The sequence below is a fragment of the Salvelinus sp. IW2-2015 genome, unplaced genomic scaffold (assembly GCF_002910315.2).
Source record: "Salvelinus sp. IW2-2015 unplaced genomic scaffold, ASM291031v2 Un_scaffold1120, whole genome shotgun sequence".
In the NCBI taxonomy this organism is placed as follows: Eukaryota; Metazoa; Chordata; class Actinopteri; order Salmoniformes; family Salmonidae; genus Salvelinus; species Salvelinus sp. IW2-2015.
Genome location: NW_019942736.1, coordinates 219,619 through 227,369, shown reverse-complemented (window position 1 = coordinate 227,369; position 7,751 = coordinate 219,619). Strand labels below are relative to the sequence as shown.

Sequence of the window (7,751 nt, the reverse complement as noted above, 5' to 3'; positions counted from 1 at the left end):
TACAGTTCTACAGTATCTATACAGTATCTACAGAATCTAACAGATATCTAATACAGTATATATACAGTATCTATACAGTATCTACTTACAGAATCTACAGCATGTAAACAGTATCTATACAGTATCTATACAGTATACTACAGTATCTATACAGTATCTACAGAATGTAAACAGTATCTACAGTATATATACAGTATCTACAGTATCTATACAGTAATCTAACAGTATCTATACAGTATCTACAGTATCTACATATCATATACAGTTATCTACAGTATCTATACAGTATCTATACAGTATCTACAGTATCTATTACAGTATCTACAGAATGTATACAGTATCTATACAGTATCTATACAGGTATCTATACAGTATCTAAATACAGTATCTACAGTACTCATCTACAGTATCTATACACTATCTATGCAGTATGTCCACAGTATCTTATACAGTATCTATACAGTATCTATTACCAGTATCTACAGTATCTATATCACTATCTATGCAGTGTGTCCACAGTATCTATACAGTATCTATACAGTATCTACAGTCATCTATACAGTATCTACAGTATCAATTACAGTATCTATACAGTATCTACAGTATCTACGTATCTCTCTCATCATCACTCAATACCTAGGTTTACCTCCACTGTATTCACATCCTACCATACCTTGTCTGTAACTTATTCTTTAAACTATTTTATCGCCCCCAGAAACCTCCTTTTACCTCTCTGCCTAGTAGCTCTGGCGACCAATTCTCATAGCTTTTAGCCGTACCCTATCCTACTCCTCCCTCTGTTCCTCTGGTGATGTAGAGGTGAATCCAGGCCCTGCAGTACCTGGCTTCACTCCTATTCCCCAGGCGCTCTCTTTGATGACTTCTGTAACCGTAATAGCCTTGGCTTCATGCATGTTAACATTAGAAGCCTCCTCCCTAATGTGTTTTGTTCACTGGCTTTAGCACACTCTGCCAACCCGGATGTTTTAGCCGTGTCTGAATCCTGGCTTAGAAAGACCACCAAAAATTCAGACATTTTCATCCCCAATTACAAGATTTCAGACAAGATAGAACGGCCCAAAGGGGCGGTGTTGCAATCTACTGCAGAGACTGCCTGCAGAGTTCTGTTATACTATCCAGGTCTGTTCCCAAACAATTTGAACTTCTACTTTTAAAAATCCACCTCTCTAAAAACAAGTCTCTCACCGTTTGCCGCGCTGCTATGACACACCCTCTGCCCCCAGCTGTGCTCTGGACACTATTAGTGAACTGATTGCCCCCCATCCTATCTTCAGAGCTCGTGCTGCTAGGCAACCTAAATTTGAAACATGCTCAACACCCCAGCCACCCTACAATCTAAGCTTGATGCCCTCAATCTCACACAAATTATCAATGAACCTACCAGGTACCACCCCAATTCCCGTAAACACGGGTCCCTCATAGATATCATCCTAACAAACTTGCCTCCAAATACACCTCTGCTGTTTTCAACCAAGATCTCAGCGATCACTGCCTCATTGCCTGCATCCGTAATGGGTCAGCGGTCAAACGACCCTCCACTCATCACTGTCAAACGCTCCCTGAAACACTTCAGCGAGCAGGCTTTCTAATCGACCTGGCGGGGTATCCTGGAAGGATATTGATCTCATCCCGTCAGTAGAGGATGCCTGGTCATTTTTTTTAAATGCCTTCCTCACCATCTTGAATAAGCATGCCCCATTCAAGAAATTAGAACCAGGAACAAGATATAGCCCTTGGTTCTCTCCTGACCTGACTGCCTTAACCAACAGAAAAACATCCTATGGCGTTCTGCATTAGCATCGAACAGCCCCCGTGATATGCAACTTTTCAGGGAAGCCAGAAACCAATATACACAGGCAGTTAGAACAGCCAAGGCTAGCTTTTTCAAGCAGAAATTTGCTTCCTGCAACACAAATTCAAAAAAGTTCTGGGACACCGTAAAGTCCATGGAGAATAAGAGAACACCTCTCTCCCAGCTTCCAACCGCTCTGAAGATAGGAAACACTGTCACCACCGACAAATCCACTATAATTGAGAATTTCAATAAGCATTTTTCTACGGCTGGCCATGCTTTCCACCTGGCTACCCCTACCCCGGACAACAGCACTGCCCTCCCTCTGCTACTCGCCCAAGCCTTCCCCATTTCTCTTTCTCCCAAATACAGTCAGCTGATGTTCTAAATGAGCTGCAATCTGGACCCTTACAAATCAGCCGGGCTAGATAATCTGGACCCTTTCTTTCTAAAACTATCTGCTGAAATTGTTGCCACCCCTATTACTAGCCTCTTCAACCTCCTTTCGTGTCGTCTGAGATCCCCAAAATTGGAAAGCAGCTGCGGTTATCCCCCTCTTCAAAGGGGGGACACCCTTGACCTAACTGCTACAGACCTATATCTTCCTACCCTGCCTTTCTAGGTCTTCGAAAGCCAAGTCAACAAACAGATTACCGACCATTTCGGAATCCCACACCACATTCTCCCGCAATGCAAATCTGGTTTCAGAGCTGGTCATGGGTGCACCTCAGCCACGCTCAAGGTCATAAACGATATCGTAACCGCCATCGATAGGAAACAATACTGTGCAGCCGTATTCATTGACCTGGCCAAGGCCTTTGACTCTGTCAATCACCACATCCTCATTGGCAGACTCGACAGCCTTGGTTTCTCTAATGATTGCCTCGCCTGGTTCACCAACTACTTCTCTGATCGAGTTCAGTGTGTCAAATCGGAGAGGTCTGTTGTCCGGGCCTCTGGCAGTCTCTATGGGGGTGCCACAGGGTTCAATTCTTGGACCGACTCTCTTCTCTGTTTTCATCAATGATGTCGTCTTGCTGCTGGTGATTCTCTGATCCACCTCTACGCAGACGACACTATTCTGATTACTTTCTGGCCCTTCTTTTGACACTGTGTTAACAACCCTCCAGGGAGCTCAATGCCATACAACTCTCCTTCCGTGGCCTCCAACTGCTCTTAAATACAAGTAAACCAAATGCATGCTCTTCACCGATCGCTGCCTGCTCCTGCCCGCCTGTCCAACATCACTACTTTGGACGGCTCTGACTTAGAAATATGTGGACACCTACAAATACCTAGGTGTCTGGTTAGACTGTAAACTCTCCTTCCAGACTCACATCAAACATCTCCAATCCAAAGTCAAATCTAGAATTGGCTTCCATATTCCGCAACAAAGCATCCTTTACTCATGCTGCCAAACATACCCTTGTAAAACTGACCATCCTACCAATCCTCGACTTCGGTGATGTCATTACACAAAATAGCCTCCAAAACCTACTCAATAAATTGATGCAGTCTATCACAGTGCCATCCGTTTTGACCAAGCCCCATATACTACCCACCACTGCGACCTGTACACTCTCGTTGGCTGGCCCTCGCTTCATACTCGTCGCCAAACCCACTGGTTCCAGGTCATCTACAAGACCCTGCTAGGTAAAGTCCCCCCTTATCTCAGCTCGCTGGTCACCATAGCAGCACCTACCTGTAGCACGCGCTCCAGCAGGTATAATCTCTCTAGTCACCCCCAAAACCATTCTTCCTTTGGACGCCTCTCCTTCCAGTTCTTGCTGCCAATGACTGGAACGAACTACAAAAATCTCTGAAACTGGAAACACCTATCTCCCTCACTAGCTTTAAGCACCAGCTGTCAGAGCAGCTCATAGATTACTGCACCTGTACATAACCCATCTACAATTTAGCCCAACAACTACTCTTTACCTACTGTAATTTATTTATTAATTTATTTTGCTCCTTTGCACCCCATTATTTCTGTCTCTTACTTTGCACTTTCTTCACTGCAAACCAACCATTCCATTGTTTTTTAGTTTTTATTTTACTTGCTGTGTTGTTACTCACTTCGCCTCCATGGCCTTTTATATTTTTATTTATTTATACATATATTTGTTTGCCTCACCTCCCTTATCTCACCTCACTTGCTCACATTGTATATAGACTTATTTATTTTTTTCACTGTATTATTGACTATATGTTTGTTTTACTCCATGTGTAACTATGTGTTGTTGTATGTGTCGAACTGCTTTGCTTTATCTTGGCCAGGTCGCAATGTTAAATGAGAACGTGTTCTCAATTTGCCTACCTGGTTAAATAAAGGTTAAATAAAAAAATAAAAAAAATAATACAGTATCTACAGTATCTATACACTATCTATGCAGTATGTCCCAGATCTATACAGTATCTATACAGTATCTACAGTATCTATACAGTATCTACAGTATCTATACAGTATCTACAGAATGTAAACAGTATTCTACAGTATATATACAGTATCTACAGTATCTATACAGTATATCTAAAAATGTAACAGTATCTTTACAGTATCTATACAGTATCTACAGAATGTAAACAGTATCTATACAGCATCTACAGTATCTTACAGTATCTACAGTATCTATACAGTATTCTACAGAATGTAAACAGTATCTATACAGTATATATCAGTATCTACAGTATCTATAACGTATCTATACGTATCTACAGTATCATACGTATCTACAGTATCTATACACTATCTATGCAGTATGTCCACAGTATCTATACAGATCTTACAGTATCTATACAGTATCTACAGAATGTAACAGTATCATTACAGTATATTATACAGTATTACAGTATCTATACAGTATCTACAGAATGTAAACAGTATCTATACAGTATCTATACAGTATCTTACAGTATCTATACCGTATCTACAGAATGTAACAGTATCTATACAGTATATACAGTATCTACAGTATCTATACAGTATCTACAGTATACAGTATCTATACAGTATATATACAGTATCTACAGTATCTTATACAGTATCTATAGTATCATACAGTATCTACAGTATGTATACAGTATGTATACAGTATCTATACAGTATCTACAGTATGTATACAGTATCTACAGTATCTACAGTATGTATACAGTATCTTACAGTATTCACAGTATGTATACACGTATGTATACAGTATCTTACAGTATCTACAGTATGTATACAAGTATCTATTACAGTATCTACAGTATGTATCAGTAATGTATTCAGTACATACAGTATTACAGTATCTAACAGTATCTATACAGTATCTAACAGTATTCTACAGTATCGTATACAGTATTATACAGTATCTACTATCAGTATGTATACAGTATCATACAGTATCTATACATATCTATACATATCACAGCATATACAGTATCTTCATAGTATCTACACCGTTTTCTACAGTATCTATACAGTATCTACAAGCTGTTACTGGGGAGAAGAGAAGAAACAGTAAGCAAATAGCCTGGAGAGGCAGCTTGATGTACACCCCCTGGACAGAACGCTAGTCTGACGCAGGGAGAGAAGCAGGTTTAGGCGTATAGCAGCTGATGATGTACACCCCCTGGACAGGACGCTAGTCTGACGCAGGGGAGAGAAGCAGGTTTAGGGCTATAGCAGCTAAGCTGTGCACTGATGGGCCCCTGAGGTGCCGCCAGTAGTTGCCAGAAGTCGGCCGTGAACTGCTAGTGTGTCATTAGATGCTCGCTATCTGGGTTAAGGTTAGGGTCTAGTAGGTCATTAAATGCTCGCTATCTGGGTTAAGGTTAGGGTCTAGTGGGTCATTAGATGCTCGCTATCTGGGTTAAGGTTAGGGCTAGTGTGTCATTAGATGCTCGCTAGCTTGGTTAAGGTTAGGGTCTAAGGTCATTAGATGCTCGCTATCTGGGTTAAGGTAGGGTCTAGTGGTCATTAGATGCTCGCTATCTGGGTTAAGGTTAGGTCTAGTGTGTCATTAGATGCTCGCTAGCTTGGTTAAGGTTAGGGATCTAGTAGGTCATTAGATGCTGCTATCTGGGTTAAGGTTAGGGTCTTGTGGGTCATTAGATGCTCGCTAGCTGGGTTAAGGTTAGGGTCTAGTGTGTCATTAGATGCTTGCTATCTGCGTTTCAGTTAGGTAGTGGGTCATTAGACTCGCTAGTGGGTTCAGGTTAGGGTCTAGTAGGTCATTAGATTGCTCGCTAGCTGGGTTAAGGTTAGGGTCTAGTAGGTCATTAGATGCTTGCTCGCTGGGTTAAGGTTAGGGTCTAGTGGATCATATAGATGCTTGCTATCTGGGTTCAGGTTAGGGTCTAGTAGGTCATTAGATGCTCGCTAGCTGGGTTAATGGTTAGGTCTAGTGGGTCATTAGATGCTCGCTATCTGGGTTAAGGTTAGGGTCTAGTAGGTCATTAGATGCTCGCTAGCTGGGTTAAGGTTAGGGTCTAGTGTGCTACTACATGTGGTGTACTACATTGAGTACGCTATACTGAGTGACGTTCAAAAGGTACTCGCACTTAAAACCATGTACAAAAAAAAATACATATATACAATATTTTTATATATTTAATTGCGCTGTACTTGACTAGTAAACACAGAACATCACAAGTACAACGTAATGTGCTAACAGAGAGTTAAGATTTTGTTTGTATTCCGTCTCCAGTGACATACAGGGGCCGATAAAGAAAGTTCAGCCAACTTTTACAATTTCAAATATTGTTTTCTAAATTCAAGACATTCGGTTACATAGCATGATTTATTAAATATTTTCCCCCATGTAGTATTAATTGTGTTCTAACATGGCCGCCGTAGAATGTTGTAGTGTCATGTAAATGCATCATAATGCAGAAACGTCAACGTACCGACCCCGTGTATATATATGGCTCTGATGCTGTACCAACCTGAGAGTGGTCAAACTAAGGAGGTGGGTGGGGGTGTGTGGCCCCTCTCGGTAGAGGCTGGGCAGGTGGCAGGTGTGGAGGGCCTCAACAGTCATGCCGGGAGGTATCTCCATATCCACCTCTGCTGGGTCCCCCTGGTGCTCATTCTGGGTGAAGGTATGGTTGGGTGAGTTTTTTTTTGTTGTTGTTCAAGGACACAGAAGAATGTTTTCCAGTGTTGTGGTCGAAGTGCGTTTGTTTTCAAAGATGGAAAAATGGCCGAAGTTGATTCATGTCATTGATTGTTGAAGGAGACGAGAGACGAAAAAGTACACAGAGAGAAGAAGGTGATATTACAACAAACATAAGACGTCTTACATTATATTTAGTTCCACACGTAAAACATATTAATAACACTAGATGGCGACATAAACATTTAACACCAATTTGTTATATTTCCTGAAGTTCGATGATGTCATTTGAAATGTAAAATAAATATGGATCTTGATATTGAGCAAATTAAACTACAATGTTGTAGCTTTCTGTATTTGGGTCATTGACTTATCTGAAAGATAATTTCATGTAATTTCATTGAAATGTCACAAAGAGAAAAGCATAGATTTTTGTCTCATTTTCATGTTCATCAGAATTAGTATCAGAATACAGAGTACCAGTATATTTACACTAGTATCAGAATACAGTATATTTACACTAGTATCAGAATACAGTATATTTACACTTTCTAGTCAGTAACGTATATTTCCACTAGTACAGAATACGTATCTTACACTAGTACCAGAATTACTTATAGTCAGATACGTATAACTAGTCCAGAATACAGTATATTTACACTATTACCCAGTAACCATATATTTAGACTAGTCATGAAAATACCAGTTTTTACACTAGTACGATACCAGTATATTTACATAGTATCAGAATCGAGTGGTTTTTAGACGTAGACCAGTAAGCCAGTAATGATTTACTAGTACAGATACAGTATATTCACTAGTATTAGAATACAGTATTTTAC

The 7,751-nt window shown here is 40.5% G+C and overlaps 1 pseudogene; it reads right to left on the bottom strand.

The window, feature by feature from the left end:
• LOC112069785 (PDZ domain-containing protein 4-like) overlaps window positions 1-7,751 on the bottom strand; it is a 68,944-nt pseudogene that overhangs the window by 14,081 nt on the left and 47,112 nt on the right.